The 14881-nt window shown below is 36.3% G+C and overlaps 1 protein-coding gene across 14 annotated transcripts in view; it reads left to right on the top strand.

Moving 5' to 3' along the window:
• GAS2 (growth arrest specific 2) overlaps positions 1-14881 on the top strand; it is a 140652-nt gene that overhangs the window by 45909 nt on the left and 79862 nt on the right. The gene's annotated exons all lie outside the window — the stretch shown is intronic.

Raw genomic sequence — 14881 nt, 5'->3', positions numbered from 1 at the left:
ATTTCCTTCAGAATTTTAGCAGATAGAATACTCAAATTATCTTTTGTCTTGGTCAGTATAGCCAGCAAAAGTTCTTTGTGTGAAGTCTTTCCACAGATTATTAACAGAAGAAATCTGAGTTTATTGTCAACTTGAAAGGTTACTGTAAACTTGATCCCTTGAAGACAGAAAAATGCATATATCTTTTTTCTATTGATCACCTCAGGGATAAAAAGAGAAGTAGCACAATTCTTTCCAAATTAAAAGTAAGGGCCATTAGGTACAAAATTAGTAGGGCATTTGGGAAAACACAGGGCTAAATTTTATCACCAGACTTTACTCTAAATTAGAAGGTAGCTAGCCATGGAGAATACTATTTTCTTTTCAGCTCAGTGTGAAAACACTATCACCCAACAATCAGCTCCATCTTTTTTGAAACCGAATTACTTCATTTATTTATCTGTTTTTGAGTGAGTTAAAAATCAGACCTGCAAGCAAGATTGAGATAATTGAAGGTGTTGAAATAAGAGACAGATTCCTTAATGTCCAGGCCCACTCAGATTACTACAGTTTGTTTTGTTTCTGATTGAATGTTGGCAAATCCACTTCTAGATCATAGAGTAAACTTCTTATATTGTTGGGAAAAAACATACACTGGAGTGTTCAGTGTTTCAACAACACTTGATACTCCAGGATTACATGTTCAAAACTCCTATATAGTTGCCACCACAGGACAACTCTGATGTGGAGAATATTAGAATTATTGAAAATGGAATCAGGTAAAGAAAGGAGACATTAGGGAGGGAAAGCTTTGGTTCTTTTGCTCAAGGCTTAAGAAATGCAGTTTATAAGATCACATAATACTGTTAACATCAAAGGAAGCTGGGCATCCTTTGAAAAGAACATGTATACAAATTACCTTCCCAACAAAGTAACCATTGCTCCTAGGCTTCACAAAACAATGTTCCCCCATGGACTCTAGAAAACGGGTGAGAACACGTAAGATCTCACTCATTTTATGTGCTTAAGAAAATTTGTTATTTGTTCCAAGAGGAGTTGATGTGATATAGAAAATAATGCCTCCAGATTTCCAAGAATTCTCTCAGCAAAAGTAACAATAATGTGATTTCAGACTGAGAAAACAGCCAGGGGTGTCCAACCTGTGGCCGTCAGGCCACATGCTGATTTTGTGAGGATGGTTTTGCTTATCTGTGGTGTCAGAGATATAACTAAAAGTACATACACAATTCTTTTTAGCTGTTCAGATTTCCTTGGTGTTGGTAAATTTACTGTGTGGCCCAAGACAACTCTTCCAGCATGCAACTCAGACACCTCTGGTAGACCTGAAAATGATACCCCAAATAGTTGTGCCATAAGTATGCTCTCGGAATGATAATTACATAAATGGACTTTGATTGTTCTTACCATTTCCTCATGTGTGTGCTAGATAGATGATGCCTATTTCTCAGTCCCTGGTAATTTTACAAATAGCTTTTAACTTTCAGGTTTGCAGGAAATTACATGAGCTGAGGATTATACAAAGGGTGTGTGAGGAATTATATGCAAACACTAATCTTGTAAATGTCCATTAATATATTTAGGTATGTAATCGGATCCTAGTTACAAGGAGTACACACTGCACGTGTTAATGGTTAACATCACAATCGAAAATTCTGTAGTTCACCTTAATTGTCAAAGAACCACTATATGGGGAAACTGCTTTATTATTAATTTGTTCATTGTACAGCTTTTTATTAAAGAAGCATTTTTTTTCCTGCAATTACTAAGTGGGTTGCTAAAAACTATGAATGTAACTATGATCTGGTCTCAATTTTCTCACAGTCCATGAGTTCTTTTGTTACTTAAACTAATAAAATTTTCCACTGGACACCAAGAGGAACCAATCTAATACTAAATGTTCTCTGCCAGAAATACCACTGTAGCTCAAGGTTGTAGTGTGTATTTAATGCACGTTGCTTATTTTAATGGCTTTTAAAAACCACAAATAATTATAAATATATTTTCAAAGAATAAGTAATACATTTTATCCTAAAACTATAAAGTCTAAAGCAATTTATATAATGACCCTGGTATATAAATACATACTCTGTAGCATTATAAAATTAAATCAAAAACTTCTAGATGGCCTACTTCTTCAAAGTGTTTGATTAAAAAATCCTGGCATTATAAAAAGAAACTCCATGATAATTTATATATTATATATATAACTACGAGTATTTTGTTAAAAAAAACTTTAACGTTTATTATCTTCTGTATTACAACTTAACTTATAACTTGTAATTAAAATTTATTCATATATTCAAGAAGGTTTAAGAGGACCAATTTGTAACCTCCGTACCAAACTAAATAAAATGATTAGGCTTTTTAGTTGGCTGCTCAATGGGAAGATAAATTTGAAATCTCTGCTGCTCAGAATAGGACCTGAGGTGATATATAATAGGCTCTGGGGCGCAGTGGAAGGGGGCCAATATTATAGCATTGACTTTAGGATTAAGTCAGAGAAAGGAAACAGCTGTGCCCATCGATGTTAACGGTAATCAAGAGGAAGGACAATGAGAAGTTCCATTTCCGCAAGTGGGATCCTCTCTCCTTGGATTTTTCTTATTATTCACTGTGGGTGAGGAAGTGGTTGAGCCACTGCTGATGGCCTTGGATTCTGTACTTGCCGAATTGACTTTCTTCAACAATAACACTGTGTACTCTGCTTGATGTCTTTTCACACTTCACTTTTGAAAGGGAATGTAGGGCAAGGTTTTTTTTTTTTTTTTCTTTTAACCTCAAGATTTCATTTCAATAGCTCACAAGATGAAGAACCTCCTTTGTGTCCTAGTGTTTTGAACAGCAAATAAAATGAAAAGATGCCCTGATGAAGGGGGGAAATGAGTTTGAATGAATGATAAAGGAGATAGCTGCACTGAGCGTGCATGAAGAGGCTTCTGTTTTTAGCTATTCAAAGGTCTTTGCCTGCATAAAGCATCCTTATCTTTGGGGCAACTGATACGCTACCCTCTGTTCCAGGGCTTTCTGTACAATTATTTGTCAGAGGATCTTGATTCACAGCTCAATCTGTCCTCTTTCCACAACAGCTAATGACTAGAAATCTCAGTGGATACAGAAAGATGTGCTAGGGATGAACTGGGCAGTATGGATAGCAACTAATTCCTCATGCTTCTTTCATGCTTCCCACCTTTTTTATTCTTGGCAGATAAGTTCCCATCCCACGTACAGGTTATCACCTACAATTTATGATCTATGATATTCTTGAGGGATTTTTTTTTTTATTTTGTGAAATGTCAATTCTTAGATTGCACGTTTCAAAAACGAACCAGTGAAAAAAGGATAAAGGTCATGAAGAACTATGTCAAGACATAAAAATGTTGGCTACCCATCACAAGAATGGAGAAGCATGAATCCTATGTACTCAATTTTGATATGAGGACAATTAATGACAATTAAGGTTATGGGGGGGAGGAAAAGCAGAAAGAGGGACGGAGAGAGGGGGTGGGGCCTTGGTGTGTGTCACACTTCATGGGGGCAAGACATGATTGCAAGAGGGACTTTACCTAACAATTGCAATCAGTGTAACCTGGCTTATTGTACCCTCAATGAATCCCCAACGATAAAAAAAAAAAAAGTTGGCTACCTTAGTGATAAGGTAAATGTGAACAAAAACTAAGAAAAACTAGAAAAATTAAGAAAAGTACATATTTAGCATTGGTGAGTAATTAAGCAGTATCTTTTATGCATTGCTGAAGAAAAGGAAAATATGTATGCTTTCTTTGGAGGATAACTTGACATTATTATTATTATTTTTTTTATTGTTGGGGATTCATTGAGGGTACAATAAGCCAGGTTACACTGATTGCATTTGTTAGGTAAAGTCCCTCTTAAAACCGTGTCCTGCCCCCGAAAGGTGTGGCGCACACCAAGGCCCCCCCTTCCCTCTCTCTGCTTTTCCTTTCCCCCCAACTCCTTCTTTCTCTCTCTGCTCTCCCCTTTCCCCACCCTCACTCCCACCGTGACATTATTTGTCATTAATTGTCCTCATATTCAAATTGAGTACATAGGATTCACGCTTCTCCATTCTTGTGATGCTATACTAAGAATAATGTCTTCCACTTCCATCCAGGTTAATACGAAGGATGTAGTCTCCATATTTTTTAATAGCTGAATAGTATTCCATGGTGTACATATACCACAGCTTGTTAATCCATTCCTGGGTTGGTGGGCATTTAGGCTGTTTCCACATTTTGGCGATTGTAAATTGAGCTGCAATAAACAGTCTAGTACAAGTGTCCTTATGATAAAAGAATTTCTTTCCTTCTGGGTAGATGCCCAGTAATGGGATTGCAGGATCAAATGGGAGGTCTAGCTTGAGTGCTTTGAGGTTTCTCCATACTTCCTTCCAAAAAGGTTATACTGGATTGTAGTCCCACCAGCAGTGTAAAAGTGTTCCCTTCTCTCCACATCCACGCCAGCATCTTCAGTTTTGAGATTTTGTGATGTGGGCCATTCTCGCTGGGGTTATATGGTGGTTTTGATTTGCATTTCTCTAATAGATAGGGATGATGAACATTTTTCATATGTTTGTTAGACATTTGTCTGTCTTCATTAAGAAGGTTCTATTCATGTCTCTTGCCCGGTATATGGGATTGTTGGCTTTTTTCATGTGGATTAATTTGAGTTCTCTATAGATCCTAGTTTAAAAGCTTTTGTCTGATTCTAAATGTGCAAATATCCTTTCCCGTTGTGTAGGTCGTCTATTTACTTTGGTTGTTGTCTCCTTAGCTGTACAGAAGCTTTTCAGTTTAATGAAGTCCCATTTGTTTGTTTTGTTGTTGTTGCAATTGCCAAGGCAGTCTTCTTCATGAAGTCTTTCCCCAGACCAATATCTTCCAGTGTTTTTCCTATGCTTTCTTTGAGAATTTTTATTGTTTCATGCCTTAAATTTAAGTCCTTTATCCATCTTGAATCAATTTTTGTGAGTGGGGAAAGGTGTGGGTCCAGTTTCAGTCTTTTACATGTGGACATCCAGGTCTCCCAACACCATTTATTGAATAGGGAGTCTTTCCCCCAAAGTATGTTCTTGTTTGGTTTATTGAAGATTAGGTGCTTATAAGATGTTAGTTTCATTTCCTGGTTTTCTATTCAATTGCAAGTGTCTATGTCTCTATTTTTGTGCCAGTACCATGCTGTTTTGACTACTATGGCTTTGTAGTATAGCCTAGAATCTGGTATGGTGATGCTCCCAGCATTATTTTTATTATTAAGAACTGCCTTAGCTATACGTTTTTGTTTTTTTTTCCTCTGGTTCCATACAAAATGCAGAATCATTGTATCCAAATCTTGAAAGTACAATGTTGGCATTTTAATAGGAATGGCATTGAATAGCTAGATTGCTTTGGGAAGTATAGACATTTTAACAATGTTGATTCTTCCCATCCATGAGCATGGTATGTTCTTCCATTTGTTAATATCCAAATATTTGCTATTTCCTTTCTGAGGATTTCATAATTTTCTTTATAGAGGTCCTTCACCTCCTTCGTTAGGTATATTCCTATGTATTTCATATCCTTTGAAACTATGGTGAAGGGAGTTGTGTCCTTAATTAGCTTCTCATCTTGACTGTTATTGGCATATATACTGATTTGTGGACATTGATTTTATATCTTGAAACATTACTGTATTTTTTGACAATTTCTAGGAGGCTTGTGGTTGAGTCTTTGGGATTCTCTAAGTATAAGATCATGTCATCAGCAAAGAGGGAGAGTTTGACCTCCTCTGCTTCCATTTGGATTCCCTTTATTTCCTTGTCTTGCCTAAATGTATTGGCAAGAACTTCCAGCACTATGTTGAATAGGAAAGGTGACAGAGGACAACCTTGTCTGGTTCCAGTTCTAAGAGGAAAAGCTTTCAGTTTTACTCCATTCAGTAAAATATTAGCTATGGATTTGTCATAGATAGCTTCAATCTGTTTCAGAAATGTGCCACCCATGCCTATACTCTTCAGTGTTCTAATTAGAAAAGGATGCTGGATTTTATCGAATGCTTTTGCTGCATCTATTGAGAGGATCATATGATCTTTATTTTTGCCTCTGTTAATATGGTGGATAACATTTATGGACTTGCATATGTTAAACCATCCTTGCGTCCCTGGGATGAAGCCTACTTGATCATGATGAATGACTTTTTTGATGATAAGCTGTAATCTATTGGCTAGGATTTTGTTGACAATTTTTGCATCTATATTCATGAGTGAAATTGGTCTGAAATTCTCCTTTTGGTTGGGTCTTTTCCTGGTTTTGGTATCAGGGTGATGTTTGCTTCATAGAACATGTTCGGGAAGATTCCTTCCTCCTCAATTTTTTGGAATAATTTCTGCAGTACAGGAATAAGCTCTTCCTTGAAGGTTTGATAGAATTCTGGTGTAAAGCCATCTGGACCAGGGCATTTTTTTTGGTTGGAAGCTTTTTTATTGTTTCTTTAATCTCAGTGCTTGAAATTGGTCTGTTCAGAGCTCTATTTCTTCCTGGCTAAGGCTAGGGAGAGGGTGTGATTCCAAACATTGACTCATTTCCTTCACATTGTCAAATTTCTGGGCATAGAGTTTCTGGTAGTATTCAGAGATGATCTCTTCTATCTCTGTGGGATCAATTGTTATTTCCCCTTTATCATTTCTGATTGAGGTTACTAGAGATTTTACTTATTTATTTCTAGTTAGTCTGGCCAATAGTTTATCTATTTTGTTTATTTTTTCAAAAAACCAACTCCCTGTTTTATTAATTTTCTGAATGATTCTTTTGTTTTCAATTTCATTGATCTCTGATTTGATTTTGGATATTTCTTTTCTTCTATTGGGTTTAGGCTTAGATTGTTTTTCTTTTTCCAATTCCATAAGATGGCTTGTGAGTTTGTTGAGGCACTCTCTTTCTGTTTTTTTGAATGTAGGCATCTAAAGAGATGAATTTTCCTCTCAAAATTGCTTTTGCAGTATCCCACAGGTTTTGGTAGCTTGTGTCTTCATTGTTATTATGTTCAAGGAAGTTAATGATTTCCTGTTTTATTTCTTCCTGCACCCATCTGTTATTCAACAAAAGGTTGTTTAATTTCCATGCCTTTGTGTGAGGTTGAACGTTTTTTTGGAGTTGAGTTCCACCTTTAGTGCCTTGTGGTCTGAGAAGATACAAGGTAAAATTTCAATTCTATAGATTCTGTTGATGTTTGTTTTGTGTCCTAGGACGTGATGAATTTTGGAGAATGTTCCATGGGGTGATGAGAAGAATGTATATTCTTTATCTTTGGGATGGAGTGTTCTATATGCGTCTATCAAGCACAGTTGTTCTAGCGTCTCATTTAAATCTCTTATATCTTTGTTTAATTTCTGTTTAGAGGATCTGTCTAGCTCTGTAAGAGGAGTGTTAAAGTCCCCTGTTATTATGGTATTGTCAGATATCATATTGCTGAGACTGAGTAAGGTCTTTTTCATGAATCTGGGAGCATTTAAATTGGGTGCATAAATATTTAGAATCGAAACGTCTTCTTGTTGTATTTTTCCCTTGACCAATATAAAGCGACCATCTTTGTCTTTTTTGACTTTAGTTGCTTTAAATCCACATGTATCTGAAAATAAGATTGCAATTCCTCTTTTCTTCTGAATTCCATTTGCCTGAAAATTTGTCTTCCAATCCTTAACTCAGAGTGTTACTTTGTCTTTTGAAGCCAGGTGTGTTTCTTGCAGCCAGCAAATGGTTGGCTTGTGTTTTGTAATCTAATCAGCCAATCAATTTCTCTTCAGTGGGGAATTTAAGCCCTTAACATTTATTGAGATAATTCATAAGTATGGTAGTATTCTATTCATCTTATTTTGTGAGAGTCCATTGCTTAGTTTTATCTTTTGCATCAGTGTGGAAGTTAGGTTGTGTCCTTTAGTTTCCAAGTTCTTACTTTGTTGCTGATCCATTGTGATGGTCAGTGTGTAGAACAGGTTGAAATATTTCCTGTAGAGCTGGTCTTGTTGTGGCGAATTTCCTCAATGTTTGTATATTCGTAAATGATTTGATTTCTCCATCAATTTTAAAGCTTAGCTTAGCGGGCTAGAGAATTCTGGGCTGGAAATTGTTTTGTTTAAGTAGACTAAAGGTAGATGACCATTGTCTTCTTGCCTGGAAAGTTTCATTAGAGAAGTCTGCAGTCACTCTGATGGATTTGCCCCTGTAGGTCAACTGGTGCTTACTCCTGGCAGCTTGCAGAATCTTTTCTTTTGTCTTGACTTTGGACAGGTTCATCACAATGTGTCTTGGAGAAGTTTGGTTAGAGTTGAGGCTACCTGAGGTCCAATTCCCTCTGAAAGCAGTGTGTCAGAATCTTTGGTGATATTTGGGAAATTTTCATGTATAATATTCTCTATTATGGCTTGCATTCCTCTTGGGCATTCTTTTTCCCTTCTGGGATTCCTATAACTCGTATGTTGGAACACTTCATAAAGTCCCATAATTCTGACACTGTATGTTCTGCTTTTTCTCTCTTCTTTTCTGCCTCTTTAACTATCTGAGTTATCTCAAGAACTTTGTGTTCTACCTCCAAAATTCTTTCTTCTGCGTGGTCTAACCTGTTGCTGATACTTTCCATTGCATCTTTAAGTTTCCTAATTGACTGCTTCAGTTCTTTCAGCTCCACTATATCCTTTCTATATTCTTCATATCGTTCATCTCTTATTTGATTCTGTTTTTGGATTTCCTTTTGGTTATTTTCCACTTTATTAGCAGTTTCCTTCATTATTTCCATCATTTCCTTCCTTGTTTTTATCATGTGTATTCTAAATTCCCTTTCTGTCATTCCTATCATTTCTTTATAGGTGGACTCCTCCACAGTAGCTACCTCATGGTCCCTTGGTGGGGTTGCTCTGGATTGGTTCTTCATGTTGCCTGGAGTTTTCTGCTGATTCTTCCTCATGAGTGATTTCTTTTATCTGTTCCCTTTCCCTTATTTTCCTTTCACTTCTTCTTGCTCTTTAAGTTCCCATGCCTGTGGACTAAGGTTTCGATGGGTCCTTTTGGTACAGGACCAGAAGGATGAGAAGGTTGAAGAGCAAGAAGGGATAAAAGAAAGAAAAAAGAAAGAAAGAAAAAGAAAGGAGGAAAGAAAGAAAAGAAAAGAAAGGGGGTGGGTGGGTAAAAGGGAATATTGACAAAAAGAAGAGAGGCACAGAAAGCGGAAGACAGCAATATAGGTGTACAGTAGGGTACTTGACACAACCTTAAGAAAAAAAAAACAACTTCTGGGGGTGCCCAGTTGGGTGGGTCCCTTGAGCTCAGCAGCTCTTTGCTAACCTGATCGGACATAGTACCACACCTCCACCAAGTAGAGAGGAAAGACAAAAATGCTATATATCAAACCAAAACAAGCAAACAGAAAACTTTATGGGATAAAATTGGGTGAAAAAACAAATAATAGGAGTAGAAACACTAGCAAAAATGAAGTTCCAATTATTGAAAAAGGCAGCAATGGGAAATTGTATTTAAACTAGAAAAATGGAGAAAGAAAAGTAAGAAAAAAAAAGAAAAGAACAAATCTGTACAGAAAAGGTTGAAATTAAAAAACAAAACAACAACATAATAAATAAACAAACAAACAAAAACCCCAAACAAAGCAGTATTTATATCTTGTTGAATATTGTCTGGGCAACAGGTGGTCTTCTGGGGTATGAGATGTTAATCACAATGCTGATATGACTGGAGGCCTCCACTGATTTCTCAAACCCCACAGGGTGGAGACCCTAAATCTCTCTTCAGCCCTCTTAAAAGGCACTTTAACCTTCTAAACTTAGCTAAGCAGAAGCTTTCCCAGGAAAGTGCTTGTGGCTGGGATCACTGCTAAAGTGGCTATCTACTTACACAGTGTGCCAAAACTGGTCTCATTCTGCCCCTGAGGGTTAAGGCTGTAAGGCAGCTCAGTTCCTGCCTTTAGGCTGCTCAGTCACTAGGTTACTAGCTCCCACTGATCCTTGGTCTGGGACCCTGAGAGCAGAGCTTTCCGGGGCAGTTCTCTCACAATGGCTCCCTGCTCCCCCAAACACTATTAGCTCCACCCAGCCCAGTGGCTCAATCTGGGGCCCTAGATAACGCCCAAAGTTTTCCTCACTCCTGATCAAGCTCTCTCCAAGGCAGTTGAACTGAGTGCCAAGTCCAAAAACACCAAAACAGTTCACAGGTAAGGCCTTTCCAGTTTGCAGTCTTGCTGCTGTTGTGCTTACAGCTGCTGGCAGGATTAGACCAATTGAACACACGCAACCACTTGCCAGTTTTCCACTGTTTTTGTCCTCCTCTTGGGGTGCAGAAGTCTCTTGCTGACTCCCTGTATCCCCAAAGGGATGATTATAGGCAGATCCCACCAGCAAGAGATGCCAGGAGTCTTATCCCCCCAGACTCATGGTGCCCAGTTCCAGGGAAGCTGCTACTCGGCCGCCATCTTGCTCTCACCTCATAACTTGACAATATTTATCAAAGACCTCAGAAGTGTTTATATACTTGGATTAAATTGTTCTTCTTCAGTATTTTTTCAGATGGAAATTAGTAGAGTTAGGCACAAGAATATACCTTGAAATATTTTTTTAAATAAATATAACCAGAATCTATGATTTTTGATAGTAGGTTAAACAGATGTAGTCACCCATCGATAACCAATGAAAAATAATATTTTTTAAACTAAGCATATGGAAAAATAGAATACTGTGATGCATATGGAATACTGGAAACATGAAGTCATGTATTTATATCCAATATAGAGCAATAAACTTCCATATTCAGAATGAGAAAAGCAGTGATTTAGTTGTGATATTTCTTCAATTATTTATTAATGAACTTTAAGGTAATAAATAGTTATGGAGTGTACAATTTTTTTTTCATAGTAAAATGCAATTGGCCCAATTGGGATACAGAATAATTTATTGATATAAAATTTTCACATCATCATATCATAAAGGAGGTTAAACTGATGCTGCGAGTGAGTAAGGAATGGAATAGTGCATAGTGATGGAGAGCATAGATTATTGCATGCTCTCTAGAGCATATTCTAACCTAGGGGTCTACATGCAGTGCTCACCCTGACCCCTTCTGTTCAAATGACATTTACAGATAAGTCAGTGTTGGGAGGAGATTTCCTTTTACTTGACTCTGATTTATTAAGATCAATAATTGGTTTTATTCAATTCCTTAAAAAATATTTAGGATTGTGCTTCAATTTTAAAAGGTGGGCATAATTATTTCCTTGAATTTGAAAGTATGCCATTGGATAGTCTTAAAATAGTACCACCATAACTGCTTTCAAAGTGATGAACTTCTTTTAAGTGTGAAGTTCAAAAGATAGCCAGAAGGCTCAAGGTTTCCAAAGCATTTTTTGTTTTCAGTTTCACAGAGATGTAAAAGTTATTAGACTATGTGAATAATTAACAGTTAATTTAATGATTTTTTAAATGTTAATTTAAATCATTCCACCACATTCTAAACTCTGAATGTTTTCATATGGCTCATTTTTACTGTTTAATTTTTTTTTTATTAAATCATAGCTGTGTACATTAATGCAATCATGGGGTACCATACACTGGTTTTACATACCATTTGACATATTTTCATCACACTGATTAACATAGCCTTCCTGGAATTTTCTTAGTTATTGTGTTAAGACATTTATATTCTACATTTAGTAAGTTTCACATGTACTACTGTTTAAACTAAGATCAGAAATCTATAATTTATTTTCAAGCTTATACAAAGTCATAAAATTGATGTTTTTATGTATTTTTTCCTAAGATACTTCAAGTAATTAACCATTTTCTTCAATTAGTGATAGCCTTATTGATGCAGTTTACCATTTATAATTTATGATGGCACACTTATTTAGAAAACCTCAAGTTAATTCAATTCTTTCCAGAGCTTTGCTTATTTTGCTTTAATGTATATATTTTGCTCAGCTGGGTGATGAAATAAAAGGGATTGGGGAAATTGTTTGAAAATACACACGTTTTTGCTTGCTATAATTGTATCAATATAATATGTTATTGAATAATTATAGGATTTGGAGGCCACTGACTTTTCTTCATCTATTTCTCTGAGAATGAATCTACTGAACAAGAAAAGAAAGGGTTTGCTCTCTGCTGCGTAGCATGTCAATGTGTGTGATTCCTTTGAGTGCAACTTTTAAAAAATTTTCTACTTCGTGTTGGTGTTTGCTGTGTGGAACTGTCTTCTTTTGATGCATCACTCTAATGGGCACAGTTTTGCAAAATACTTTGCTCTATAGAACACCAGTCAGCGTTGTGCTCCAGAAGCAAACATTAGCTAACTGTAGTATTGGTCTGATGTTACACAAAAGTGAAAAGGATTGTGTGTGGATTTTCGAACATCAACGTTTTCTATTTTGCACTTTAAAGTCACTGTTGCATCAGAAAAAGAATCTCTGCCTGCCTTCTAGTGTTTGGTGAATTGTTCCTTGTTCCTGTTCCTGTTCCTGTGCTTGTTCTGGTTTTTGTCTATATTGAGGACTATAAGACATTTTTAAGGGAAAAAAAGAAGCCATATTACTATTTATTATTCATGTTAATGTAGGATAAAAATTTCAGGATACCTATTCAGCTGAGTTGTTGATATTCATCTTATTTCTTTCCCAGTATCATTTTTAAGACTTTTTAAAAAACATCTTTTTGTTTTATGAAGTACTTTATTAACATCTCAATTTACCTTTTTTTCTTTTTTTTAACTCAGAAAACCCTGTGTAAATCTAGTCATTCACCTTGTGCCAGGGAAAGGGTAAGATAGAACAATGTTGGAATTGATTCTGAGAACCAGTGTCTCCCTGGAACGATCGGTTCATCAAGAACTTGGTGGAGCCAGGGTCAAAGTAGGAAAGCAGACTACTTTCTACCTTTTCTAGACTCAAATTTGCACTCTACCAACATTTAACAGTTGTAGGCTTGATTACGGGTAGCTATTCAGTGCACGTACAATACCATAACTACTCTCCCAATGCCGTTATTTATAAATAAGAAGCTGAGACTTCAAGAACAACTAAATCACTTGCCCAATATTACACAGCTCCTCCATAGCCCAGCCAGAATTGAAGACAGCTCCATTCACCTCTAAACATCATGAACCACGTTACGGAAAGTTATGCTTTATTTGAGTTAATTTGAGATGTATGTGAGATTCCTTCAAGAAGAAGGAATAATAAAAACTAAAGATATAAACCAACTTCAAAACCTCTTGTGATTACTGTTCTGAATGGTAGTACCTTAATCCATTAATTTAACATGAGTGTTGGCTGATGGAGAAAGAAAGGTCCCTTCTTCCAGCTTAGGAGAAAAAGTAAGTAACAACATTCTCTTCTAAAGAGCTTTTATTACTAATGAGATTATGAATGGATAGTCCCCATCTATATAATTTATATAGGTGTGATATAAATTATATTTTAGATCATTCTAAGAAATTTTGGGTCTCAGACACTCAGCATTAATGATCTTGTGACATTCTTCTGTGTTCGCTTTTCCCTATTCTTAGCCTCAGATCAACTTCACAGCCCTGAAATTGCTATCTCAAATCGTTATGTTCATTTACGCTCACAGATTTCAGAGTGTGTCTTACTTGCGGTGACATGATATAGGGAGAACTTTGTAACTATCCCTTTATAGGGCAAGCAGGAAAGTTCTTTTATATCATATAGTTCATGGCAGAAAAGAAATGCTCATAATATTCATTAAGGGTCAATCCTAGGTACATATTATTTTTCTTCCATTCATCATTGTCATTACCCCTGTTTTCCATCACATTTGTAAGACACCTTTCACGTATCAAAGTGCATTTAAATATTTTTAGGAAAATAGCTGCGGAAATTATAACTGATGTTTATAATAATTATCTCAATGTGTTATACAGCACTCATCAAACTTTAATGTACATACTCACCACCTGGAAAGCTTAAATGCAGTTTCTAACAAGTAGGGCCGGGCACAGTAATTTGGTGGAACAAGCTCCCATGTGACACAGCACTGCTGGTTTGTGGACAACACGTAGCAAGGGATTAACATTTGGTTTTTACCATGTACCAAGTGCTCTAAACCATATAATTGGCTTATAAGGTTAAGAGCAAGTAGAAGGCATGACGTCTGTTTCAGAGATGAGGTAATTAGGCAACCTCACGTAGAACCCAATTCTTGTGACTTACACTTTACCATGTCTTCTACTAACCCACCCACCTTGTTTAGAACCTTTTCTCAATTCTGAGAAGGCAGGCGGTCAGTAATTTCTGACATTTTTACAATAAACAACATTTAGCCAAAATAGAATCGTTTTAAATCTCCCTCCTAAATAAAACGTTAAAAAGCAGTTTTCTTCAAAATTACCATGAATTTTGTAGTCTCTAGCTGTATAGAAACCAAATAGCCAACACAATTTTTCATGCTTTCATTTCTCTGCCCATCTGTTAAAAGTTAATAGACTTAGTTAAACTATACATTCACAGTCTAATGCATTTTATCCTTGCAGAGTCTGTGACATTGAAACTCTACCCTTGCGTTAGTGGAAGGCCTCCTTTTCTATTCTTGTAGCGAGCAGCAGCATTCCATCTGACATTTGAGGCCCATGAGATTTTTTTTTATAGAATCTAGGTTATGAGTTGCTGGCCACATATTTTTGAATGGAAATCTGTGTTACTTTTCCCAGAGGTGTTTTGTTATTCTTTTCATTGAAATGGTTTTGATTATTTAAAAAGAAGCCTCCAATGATAAAATCTTTCACATAATCATCACCATTGACTAGAGAACTTTTTGTTTGTTTTAGAGAGAAATGTTCAGAGGGAAGAAACCAATAGCAATTTCCTTTTCTGCCTCTTA

This window comes from Nycticebus coucang, chromosome 14, assembly GCF_027406575.1.
Source record: "Nycticebus coucang isolate mNycCou1 chromosome 14, mNycCou1.pri, whole genome shotgun sequence".
Classification (NCBI taxonomy): Eukaryota; Metazoa; Chordata; class Mammalia; order Primates; family Lorisidae; genus Nycticebus; species Nycticebus coucang.
This window is presented reverse-complemented; position numbering and strand designations above follow the sequence as displayed.